Source organism: Rhyacophila brunnea, unplaced genomic scaffold (assembly GCF_057557595.1).
Source record: "Rhyacophila brunnea isolate RB1 unplaced genomic scaffold, BYU_Rbru_1.0 scaffold_23, whole genome shotgun sequence".
Classification (NCBI taxonomy): domain Eukaryota; kingdom Metazoa; phylum Arthropoda; class Insecta; order Trichoptera; family Rhyacophilidae; genus Rhyacophila; species Rhyacophila brunnea.
In genome coordinates this window covers 2293845-2307162 of record NW_028232893.1, presented here as the reverse complement: position 1 = coordinate 2307162, position 13318 = coordinate 2293845, and the positions used below count along the sequence as shown (strand labels likewise).

The following is a 13318-nucleotide window of genomic DNA, read 5'->3' as shown; positions in this document are numbered from 1 at the left end:
TGGACTTATCGCTTTTTGGAATTAGACGCCTCATATCCAGTCTGAATGGAGCGATTCCCTGCTGTGTTTAATTGGCCGCCTATATCCGGAGTATCTCCGTATGAAAATATGCTCCATTTGTATGAATGTAAACTTAGTATGCAGCATACCAGTATCAGATAACTCCGTGTGAAACCGCTCTTATATATTCTCATTCATAATAACTACTACCCATTCTATCCCCGTCTTCTCGATATAAAATATATTGTGAATTTTATAAAATTAATATTATGAATATATCGCCAAGATGTTATTACAAATAACGAATTATGTAATTTATTGTTGGCAAGTGAAGGCTTTATAATGTAATTATCTGTTATGCTTAATAAAATCTGTGTTACTAGTTAGTTGGCATTATGAATATTTCAATGTAAATAACCATATAATTATCACTACGCATAGATTCCAATAAAAGGCATAATACACATAAATGAGGGTTTTTCTTTATGTCCTATAATTCAATGGTGAAGGGTGGAGGTAGGCTGTTAAGATCCGACATAAATAGTCCACAACATACTTTGTCAGTCATGCGTATTTGTTTTCCTTGAACTAGTCTATAATTTACAGATGGTATTGGTTAGTTTTTAAAAATCAACTAAACCATGCTTAAACCAAAGCATAATATTTGTATATTTTGGGCGATACAACAAAATTGTGCACACTTTTTCATTCGTACTCATTTGCTTTCGTTGGATTAAGAATACATATCGCACACATTTTTAGTTATTTTTTTTTAATTCACTAGGCCCTGCCTAAACTTAACTATAATAGATAAAAAATATTATTATATCTATAAAATACCCAAAGTTATGTATGATTTAATTGCGTAATATTAGATATTTTATAGATAGACGAGCATTTTTCGACTATTATCTATTATTGCTTGGTTTTCGCAGGGTTTAATTGAATTTAAAAAACTAACCAACAGCAGCTGTAAATTATTGTAGTCTTATTTCCACGAAAACAGATACGTATGACTAACAAAGTTTATTGTGCACTATTTACGGCGGATCTTAACAGCCTATCTCCACCCTTCGCTACTATCCTATATTGCAACCTGAGTGAAAGAATTTTGGAATAGTATTTAGATAAAAAAATTATGACACAGTGTAAGTAAATTGGCTGCCTTTTTGTGTACTGTATACAGGGGGTTGAGGATTTGGATGTTGGTTAGGAACAGTGGAAGCAGGGATGTGTCCAGGCACTAACCTTTGATGTTAAGCTGGCCCGGACTGCTGGCTCTTACCGCCCACTAGTGGGTGTTCCAGCTTTCATGGTGGACAGTAGGGATTTTAAAACCATCTGAATATTTCTGAAAGAGGAGACATTTAACTACGTAAGTTGTTTTATAAAGATATATTAACAAACTTAGCGAAAGTCTGACGTAAAGTATTTATTACTATATGGTTTAACTTGCTGTAATTCAGCTTTATAAATTTTATAAAATAAAGGTACTTCCCTACTTTATAAATCACCATTACTGTGGAACCGGTCGGCGGTTAGAAAATTTTACTACTAACAAAGATACAAAAGTGGGCGGTAGGTATAAAAAGGTTGACCCCTGATAGGCTTCGTAATGAGACTTGAATTACGACATTCATGATGGTCAAACTGTAATAAGTCCTCGCGTGTTGTCTTAATGTAACTAACACTTTATCATTTGCGGTTGACTGATGACTCCGTAATTGAGTTGAGCGCCTGGATGGCAATAATAATATCGATTCAAGGTAGGAAGGACATAGTGGTATGAGGGCGACCCCAATCGGACCAACCATAAGGTTTAATAGTTTGCGTACGTTACAAGAGTGGAAAAGGCTGACTGAAGCAAGGTGATCTATACACTGTTGACAATATCGACGATAGACAATAAACATAGTCACCAATGCTCCAGACAGGAAAAAATCAGATCTGCGCATATTAATTTTTATGCGGTACCACTATTAAGTTAATAATTACTCGACGTAGCACAACCGGACCGAACCGAACACCCACCTTCATAATGAATTATATTATTTTCTTGTCAAAATATCTTGTTAAAAAAATCTGTAAATTTAATTCAGTTATAGTCCTACTACACACACAACTCTCGTCTAACGGAAAAATTTGTTCCTGAAAATTAATTGTCCATAAATGAAAATGTATGTCTATGTACGTCTGTACGCACTTGAACGATTATTTAATCGAACAATCGCACAGTCGATAGTAACATGGCCATTTTTTATATCCTGATTGATTTCAGTGCGCATCAACGATTAGTTAATTGGCTAATACGCTAGACGCTACAGCATGGTACGATTTATGTATCACCAAGGATGTGTTTCATGGTAGTATGACCATGGCCCCCACAAAGGGAGGGCTGACAGGGCTCTAGCCTGGGGGCCCGGGCTCAGTAGGGTTCCGTGGCGGGTCGACCAGATAAGTGAGATAAACACACATCACAAATTTTCCCTATTGCAAAGAAAATGTCACCTGCAATGATGTTATTATTTAAAACTATAGTGCGAAAACATCTTCTTGGCTACGTGTTAAAACTGTGAAATAATATGCTCCGCCCATTTTTAACCGCACTTCCATTATAAACTAACAAGCTCCTTCCATTTAGTAGACAACAGCGCCTAGAAGCGTAGCCAAGATGTTTTCGCACAGTATGTAGTTGTACGATACAATTTTTAATTTTGTATTGATACTCGACACCTTCATAATTCAAATGGATGTATTAAAATATACAAAAAAACACTAAATATAGACATTAATTTTATCGCTTACACCATTTGGAAAACACTACTATAGAGTGTCACGCTGCCTTTATCCTTAGCGATAGGTAGGGGGGCCCGCTTCAGAATGTGGGGGCCATGAGTATGACTACATATAATTACTTATAACGCTGACAGTTATTTGACACTTGAATTGTACCTATTATTTAATATAAATAAATAAAGATTTGGTAGAGTTCGGTTATGAGGAATACAGCGGAAAACACATTTTGAAAATACCCAATATACTGGATTATTTGATAGTTTAGGTTAGGTTAGGTTAAGTTAATAACAACACCCCCTCAACGATACGCCACTGCGCACTTCGTTGATGTATTTTCCTAGCTCAGTCGGTGGAGGGGTTATTAATAATAACGATGTTTCCTTTTGAAAAAGTCGGTAATGACTTGGTTTTATTTTCTTGTATGTAGCGTCTAGTAAATAATTTTACAGGCCAAATGTAGGTGAAGGCGGCAGACAGGAATACGTGACGACCGATGACTGCGAACGCGAGAGATGTTTCCCACCCGTAGGTAAACGGGATGTGAAACTCTCCCCGGGGAGTACTTCGGCGTTCAAGAAGCGAAGAGATGCGCGGCGAGAACTGGTGAAACTGGTCCAGAGTGTTTGAAGAGAGGCTGCTAGTAGAGATGAGACTTGTTCCCGAGGGAGGATCCGGTAGACTGATAAAAATCTCTCGGATGCGCCCTCTTTTATAGCAGCCTCCCTTATTCTAATTGGTCCAAAGAGTTTGAGAAGGGGTGACCAAAGATTCTACTATGTCCGTTAATTCGTACTACATGTTACCTCTTGTTTATTTAATAAGAATTTACTGGTTTGTCAGAAGGACCAAGTATCAAGAGATAATATATTCTGTGCACGTGGATGGATATATTGACGTTATAAAATATCGTCTATCTAATTCTATGGATTTTATATGAATTTATTTAGAGCATTTAAATAGCTATCTCCGGCATAAACTCGCGGTTTTAGTCTTATGCCAGGAGTAAACACACGATTTGATTAGCGTTTAAATTACATGCATTTACAACTACTTACTAGGTACCTATTGACATAATAATAGGCCCTGTAATCATTATCCATCGACCTTCACATAAACATTTGTGATTTTACGACGTAAAACCTGTCTGTTGCCTTTACCTTTTACAATATTACATTTATAATAATAACAGTTTAATCTTAAAACTACGTCTTATATAGTAATACGAAATAATATTTTACTATTTCCGAAAGATAGCAAAATACTACTTCTTCATAGAGGTAATTCGCAATTCAATGTCTAAGAGTATATCGATCGGCGATATTTCCCCCGCATTGCCTTATTTTTAGCCGCTGTCTTTACACCGCACAGCTGCATAAAGGTCGTGATTTTAATTTATTTTATTAGAAATCGGCGAAGCTCCCGTCTGTTGCTATCAAGAATTTACTCTTTCTTAAATATGCGAATTTCCTCATGCTTTATATTACAGACGATAAATACCCTAATTAGGAACACAATAATGAAATAATATTTCCGAAAAGTTGAATTCTAGAGACTTTAAGGCGTTATTTTCTGAGTTAATCTGTGCGCCGGATACTTTTTAGCCGGTAACATTTTCGTATACACGCACAGAGGCACACCCATACCAACGCGTTGGTAGGTGTTGCTGCGTTATAATTTTAAGTGTTGCCACTCGCGGATAATTGATTCTATAATTATTAGTTTGCTATTAATGAGTTTACGAATCGAAATACTATTCGATTAGTGTGTTCCACATGACATATTAATTAATTTACATACACTTTTAATACTAATCACTCGCTACCGCGTTCTTCTTCTTTATATCAGCAGTTATTCTTCTTCTTTCATACTATTACATAATATATTCTATATGTTACACTCTTATAATAATCTCTCGCTACTGCATTCGTCTCTTTATATTTAACAATCATTCTTCCCCTTTTATACTAATATACAGTTACATAATACATTTATATCTAACACTTTATAATAACATCGTCACAGGTTTTTTTTTATTGTACAGAACAAGGCAATTTTACATCCATCATTCTTTCACACTGCATTACCCTGCTCGTAGCAATCGATGCCCCGTTCGATACGTTTACATACCGAACGGGTAGCGTAAAAACCTGTGAACAGATAAACAATTTATATGTGATTCGACAAGGAAGCGTTTTTAGGCGTTTTACTAAGCCGTATAGTTAGAGATCAGGTTTACATGTCGGCTTATTACTAATCAATTTATTGTGCGAAGGCACCTACCTACAGGTAGGTGGTGACATTAACCTAACAAATAATCCAGTATATCGGCTATTTTCAAAATGTGTTTGCCGCTGTATTCCTCATAACCGAACTGTACCAAAGATTTCTATGTACATATCAGTGTTTCTTTCCTCAGAGTCGGGCCCATCCTGTTATCAAAACCCTAATGCACCGTTATCTCGCCAACCGCCTGATTGGTAAACTAAGAAAAAGCTTGTAAATCAGATTTTTATTCAGTGTATTAAATTTGTAGAATAATTTCTCAATTCCATTATAGCGAAATTCCTCATCCAAACGAACCATCTTTGAACGATAAGGGTAAATCGCCATTATTGCTGCTAGACGTCCATTGATTGTCAACCTTTCACTCTGCACTTATTCAATCAATTTAACTTAACACTCCCGTTGCCACGATGGTCTCGCAGTTTAGAAATGACCTTAAATCATAGATACCCCACTTATTATTATGTATATAAACGTCTACTTTTAGCTATTTGTAGATAGAATATTTAGGCATAAAAAGAAAAATATATAGGTGGTTGAATTGAATGTTTTATATGTAAAATTAATCATTTTTCGAAAGTCTAATCAATATTTTGATAAGACAGTGATAGGGCTATCTAGAAAGATATACGTTAGAGAAACGCGCATAATAGTAATGTAAACATGAGACACTATTTTAAAATGTCATTTGTTAGTCAGAGATAGAAATGTATGTCTTTGTTCAACATAATTCTGTGAATAATGCAATCAGTTATAGCCTCCCATAATATATCGAACCTTGAAGTATACATTGTTCAAATACATCTGACGATAAACGCCAAAGCAACCCTTAACGCAATGTTATTAGTGTTCATTTTACCGTGTTAGCTTCGCTACATGTGGCGTTTATTCATAAACAATTAACGAAAAGGATCCAATGCTATTGACCATTGTCTAGTCAAGTCATAAAACCTTTTTTCCCGGATTTAGAATACAGACCCTTGCTACAAGGTTTGTAAAGATTACATCAGTTTGTGGGACATAGGCAATTGAAAAAAATTCTCGAGCGGGCTAAATAAAAACAGCACAGCATGTGGCGTGGCGTATTCACATGTTCTACATGTTTATACTATTATCATATTAGGCAATGCAATATGTTAAATATTGGCAAGGGTAATATTATTTCATTCTGTTTTAGAATTTTAGGAAAATAATACAATGCGATAAATTTCATAATATTGATGTACCTACCCATTCAAATGTTGTATTCAAACCCAAATATTAAACCCGTTTAAATAAATACCCTGCATTGAAATCAGACAGCTACAGAAAATGTAGGTATGTTCTAATGACTAGCATCAATAATAATATATTTGTATCTATAGTTAACTGTAGCTTTGTAAATTGCGGTGCGGTGCGGTTAATACGATATTCTAAAATATCCTTTTTTTGACGATATTACTAATACCTACCTATATTAGTTTTTTTTAATTATAAAAGATTATAAATGAGACATTATTTTGTTGGTCCATGGTTGAACCGTAATAAATTGTATTGTCGTCGTAAATCACTAATAATAGCTTTCATCCGAAAATAATAATGAGTCAGCAAATGCAATTTAAGTGCAACTAGGTAGTACACGTGGAGTTTCTTTTGTTTATGAAGTAGACACACAGTTGCAAAAAATATTTTATAGTGTTTTCAGCATTTTTATTTTTTAATTTTACAAGTACCAATAATAAAATTATAAAGTAGGTACCTACTTACATACCTAATATGTAAATAAATAATCATAGTGAACCTGTTGTGTTTACATGATATTGTGTTATAATATTTTTTTTTTTTTTTTTTTGTGATTTTACCGAGGCTTTGACTGCGACTCGCTGTCATATCGCCTCTTCTCTTCTAGAAGGGGATCTTTCGATCAGGTCCTCACTCCTATTCTGTTAAATGGCTTTATAATTATTTTGTCTAGCTCTTCCGTCTTTCTTTCTTTCTTCTTTAGACGCCAGTGTTTTATGCACCAGAATCGCTCTCCTCCGTATCCATCCCTTCTGTATTTTCGATACATCGTGTAATCATTGAATTTCAGATAGTCTAATTCAGACCTCAGCCAAGTCTCTGAGATTAATGCTATTGAAATTTTTTGTCTTATTAAGTAGAGTTCTATATCATCCTTTTTTTGCTTCATACTTCTGGCATTCCATTGTAAAATCCTAATTTGTTTTTTATTATCCATTTTGCTCCAGAACCTCCCCTAGAATTTCCTTTAAGTGTCCTTCTTTGAATTGTTTGCATACCCAGTCCACTGCTTTAATTATTAGTTGTTTAATGATCTGCTGCCAGTCTCCCCCTTTCAGCAAGACTTTCATAATTTCTCCCATCGCGTTAACCTCTGTCTTCCCCTTTGAATTTTTCTTATTTTTTGTAGGCTTTACGCTACTACCTGTAGATATTATTGTTGAGCCTGAAGCTTCTACCACCGCTTCTTCTTTCTTTTTGTTTTCCTTAGTTTTTTGAATTGTTTCGCTTTCATCTCTTCCTACGATTTTTTTTTGTTTTAATATGTCAGCATAGCTATTATTTAACATATTTTTTTTTGCTTCCTTGAAAGGTATGTTCATTTTTTTCATTGCTTCTTTGCAATTCTTTTCCTCTTGCCACTTTGGGCATTTTTGGCTGTTTGCCGCGTGGTTACCTTTGCAATTGATGCACGTAATTTCCTCATTTTTTTCGCAGGTTTTGTGGTTTTCACCACACTTAGGGCACGTTTCTACTGTACGTCCGCAATTGTTCGCGATATGCCCATATCGCCAGCATTTGTAGCATTGCATAACCCTGAATACATACGGTTCTACAGCAAAAGAGGCTCCATATATGTAAATTGTTCTCGGCAATATTTTCTCCCCAAATTTAATACTGACTGACGAGGTCTTTGTCAGCTCTCCTGTATCACCTTTTCTTGTCAACCTCTTAAGGTTGATTACTTTTGCATCACTTTTGATTTCCATTTGCAGTTCTTGGAGGTCCATATCAATATCGACTTTTCTTATTACTCCATAAGAGCAGGAGTCATTCTCTTTGGTCACAAAACCGAGATCTTTGAGTTCTCCAGCTTGTTTCACTTTATCTGCTTCTTTTTCGTCTTCTACTTGGATGTACGTCTTTAAATTTTTATTGTAAATTTTCTGTACTTTTACTCCTGCCTTATGCAGCATCTGCGCTATTTTCAATTTTAATGGAATTTTACTTCCCGTCGCTATCATGACGATGTTTTGGTTTCCCTTTGGAGTGACCCCAGAGTCTCTTCTGGGTTTTTTTCCAGAGGTCACCGTTTGCCATTCTTCTTCTTTTTCTCCAACCACTTCCTCTTCATCATCGTTTCTTTTCTTCTTCGTTTTTTTGGTTTCATTCACTTCCATCGTGGTGTTTTCCATTTTATTGCTTTTGCCGTTCACGCGGTCTTGGAATTCGCGCAACAGTGTGAACAAAAAACAGTGTGGACAACCCCTCGCTTCACAGCGTTTGACGCACTCCCCGCACAAAGTGCACTATCCGTGCAACAATAAATATTTTTCACTTTTTCTCAAGCACTGGCACTGATTGTCAAAATCACATGGGACCACACATGTTGAGTTTATTGTCAAATTCATTTACAAACAATATTATTTTTGTTGTAACCCGTATTTATAACCGTTCGCGAGTCCCGGCGAATAGCGTCCCGAATACGTAAGCGAAGTTGTACAACCTCACTCCACCGCTGTTGGCTTCCGACTGATTGTGTTATAATATTATATATTATTATTAACTATATATAATAATATGTCCATAATATCGGTGGATTGTATGTAGGTACAAGAAATTCATATTAAGATTACTGAATCATTCTAATTTCATAAGTACTTACCAAATAATATTATTATATAAATAAATATTATCATACTCAATCTGATGTAGGTATATACATAATAATATACTATTATATTATTTCTCAGTGGTGAAGTGTGGAGGTAGACTGTTAAGATCCGACATAAATAGTGCATTGTGAGTCATACGTACATATTTGTTTTTATTGAACTAATACTACAATAATTTACATAATATGGTGTTATATAGTTTTTAAAAATCAGATAAACCCAGGCCGAAATAAAACCATAATAGTTTCGGTACGCTTTGGGCAATCCTACAATTTTGTGCACACTTTTTCATTCATACTTCTCTTTTCGTTAAATATAAAATACATATTATTATTACACGTCATGTTGTTGGTATTTTTTAACTCTTCAAGTGAAGCGCCTAGTTTCAGAAGCCCTAAAAAGGTTTTCATAAAATTTTGAGTTTGATATATATTTAGATATATGTTTTTGTCCACTATATATTGGACAAAATGTAAGCAATAAAACTTAATGTGTTCATTAAAATATATCGAAGCCAATATTATTTCATAATATGCTAGGTATCTTTTATTTTATGTGGCGAACGTAATAACGAACGCCTGCACACGTGTTATTCTACCTTACAACACCCTCGTCCGCTTCGGATGAATTAGCCATCCCCACTCTCCGTGAAATGACAGCGTGTGTTCGTTGTTCCATTTAAAACAGATCGAGACACACCGTGGTTTGGTTATGACGTACATTTATCGATGTCCGATTATTATACACGATTATAAGATAATTGCATGTGATATACACAGAATAACATGTTAAACGATGACTAAATAGTATTTAAAAACATACTTTACCTTTTGAAGCAATCAATTAGCTTTTAAAATGCCTTAAAATGCCAAATTTCTAGCGGGACACTGAGTGGACGGCATGGGAACGGGCGTAATTTTTTTACCATGGTAAGGGAAAGGTTAACAACCCATTATGGTCTAGGTCGCCTCTAGATGTGGAAAATACAGAAGAAAGAATTGAATAACATCACAGCTTTGCCTTGGATACAAATACAGTCAAACTTGGTTATTACGAGGAAGATGGGACTGACTGAATTTGCTCGTTATAAGCATTACTAATTATATATTTTTCACACCACATTCTATTTAAGCATAGAACATAAAAAATCTGAAAACCATCGTAAAAATCCCCAAAACAAGCATGGTATGCATTCATAAACCACAAAAGAAGTTGTTTATTATAATAAAGTGCTGAGCCGCCGGCGCTGGCAGGTACCTACTGACTTCACAAAGCTTAAGCAAATGCAATTAGGCACTTAACTTGTGTCATAAACGTAATCCGATCCCGGCGGCATCGTTCTAGTTAACTGCCCGGTCTGATTTTATTGCTTAGGGTCGAAAATGTTGGTTTTAAACGATCGACACATTAACAGTTTTGCTCGGTATACCCGAGAAGTAGCTCGTTATAAAAGTGAATAAATGTATGGAGAAAATCATAAACTAAAATGTCAACGAATGTTTCCTCATTACATACGAGATTTCGCTATTTCCGTGATCGTAATAACCAAGTTCGACTGTACATCTGATAATTTGACGAAGAAAAACACCATGTGAAGCTAGACCCACCGCACTGACGTTCAGTTTGTCACATAAGAGAATATTCAAAAGTAAAAAACACATATTTGTTAAAATGCTTTTTATTTTCTTCAATATAAAATATCAACAAAAACTATACTATACATATAAATTTATTTAATAAGTGTGCGTTTTGGTCAGATACAATTATACAAGATGACTGGCACTTGGATATACAAAGATAAACAAGGAATATTGTGTACACGCAAAGACTTGACGACTCCCGCTGACTGCCTGACGTGATCGAGAAATGTCACCTTTTCACCAATGATTCATGATCATTATTGCCTGACTTCACTAACAAAAGTGCAAATTACATAATCGAATTCGCAGATCTAACCACGACAAGTGTCAACACGATCCAATTGGCACCTGAATAATTACATGCAATTTCTCTTAAGGATATCAATTACCAAGGACGATCGGCACGAGTCAACAAGTCCGCTCGTGGAATTAGAGCATTAGACATCATTCACGTCATGTTTTTAACATTTGTTAATTTTCAGACGTATTTTTATATCCCCATGGCATCCATTTTAATTGAATGGCTTCTATTATCATCTATCAATCCAGCCGCCTATCGCCCCTTCATGTATATTTAAAAATGCTTCCATACAAAACTATAACGTTGCCTTGAATAATCGTCGATAGGAATATACATTAATCAATACAAGAAACTAAAAAAAATTAATACATTAGGCCACTTGCTGCACGTAATTGAATTCTGAACACACAGAGTGCTGACTTGAAATAGCGCTTGCGACCACATGATAACCATAGCTGACTAATATACCAATATATCTTTATAGACCAAGCTACATTTTTGTAAAATGGAAAATTAATATATTCCAGTTACGACTACAGTTTGAGATAAACGTGAGCCAGTAGGCTGTTAACATCCGCCATAAATAGTGCACATTGAACTCTGTTAGTCATACATATTTGTTTTTATTGAACTAAGACTACAATTATTTACAGATGGTATTGGTTCGTTTTTGAAAATCAATTAAACCCTGCCTAACCAAACCGTAATAGTTTTGGTATATTTTTTTGACAAAATTGTGCACACTTTTTCATTGATACTTATTTGTTTTCATTAGATTAAGAATACATATTACTCATATTGTTTGTTCATTTTTTATTTTAAATTCATTAAGCCCTGCGAGTATTTTTTTGACTATTATCTACTATGGCTTGGTTTTCACAAGGGTTTAGTTAAATTTTAAAAACTAACCAACACCATCTGTAAAATATAGTCTAATTTCAATGAAAACAAATACGGTTGGCTGACAAAGTTTAATGTGCACTAGTTATTGTGGATCTTACCAGCCTACCTCGACCCTTTGCCGCTGATGTGAGCATCTTTTGAGGTCGATATGAGTTTGGCACGATGCACTTTGATACAATAACAACTGGTGGTCACTGTGAGGCAATTCTAAGACGCAATCAAATACATAAATATTTAATAATAATCATTACAACAATTGACTTTTTGTAATACTGACAATAACAATAATATAAACTTTACATTCTTCCGCTCGATTAAGAATTATAAATTTACAGGTTGGCAAGACCGTCACGATATTATACTAGCAATTAAAAAAATACTTTTTTTTAATCTCAGCTACCAATCGAACAATGTAATAATTAAAAGTACATATACCTAGTCCAGTCAATGAATATATTGTAGTGTGCTTGGAATATGCGAGAATTTTTGACTTCAGGACTTTGTTAGGAGAGGAGTTGTTAGTAGGTAAACATACTAAAAGTCCCCGCCTCTGGGAGATGAGCTAAAGGCGGGAGGGGGGTCAAAAAGTCTCATTTTTTTGGTTTTTTGCTTATATCTCAGAAATGGTGCATGTAGAAAAAAAATGTTGCAAATAAAGATGAAAGCTAATTAAATTTCCTATAAAATTGTCTCTATACATACTTGTCGAATTCCCAACAGTTTCCGAAATATACGCTACCTCCCCACTCTCACTCTACCAACTGTCTCTTCTCCCGCCCATTTGCTCATTGGCTGCCAATTTTCGTTGAAAATTATTGATTTTCAATAACGTATCTCGGAAACCGTGGGGAATTCGACAAATATGTAAAGACAATTTTATTGGAAATTTAATTAGCTTTCATTTTTATTTGAAACATTTTTTTTTACATACACCGTTTCCGAGATATAAGCGAAGAACCAAAAAATGGGACCTTTCGACCCCCCTCCTGCCTTTAGCTCACCTCCCAGGGGCGGAGACTTTTAGTACGTTTACTTACTAACTACTGTGACACCTCCGTATGGTCCCCATTTGGGGATGTCTTTGTGTATCTGGAGAGGCCCGAATCGGTATCAAATCCAACAAATAGTAACGGCTGATTGCGAAAATAATTAAATAATGTTAAATATCTGCCGGCAACATTGTCTGAATAGCGCTAAAGAAAAATACGAATGGCAACGCCAGATTTTGTACGGCTCTCAAGTGACCGTTGGTTTTAGCGGGAGGAGCGTTTTTGACAGCAACGCAGTAAGCAGTGTTAACCTCGCTATCCGTCAAAATTAAATCGAAACGAATTTGTATAAAAATGTAACCATTTAGAATATATTAACTTAAATATACCTTGCCGTTTCCAAAACAATTCCAGTGTGTTAATTGTTCACCTCCACATCCAAACCAGACAACAAAATAAAAGTGGCAGTTTGCTATTCACTTACCAAAATGGAGGGAAGTGATACTACTC

The 13318-nt window shown here is 35.1% G+C and overlaps 1 protein-coding gene across 1 annotated transcript in view; it reads right to left on the bottom strand.

Moving 5' to 3' along the window:
• Positions 1-13318, bottom strand: part of wkd (TBC1 domain family member whacked) — a 422625-nt gene that overhangs the window by 307342 nt on the left and 101965 nt on the right. The window lies entirely within an intron of this gene.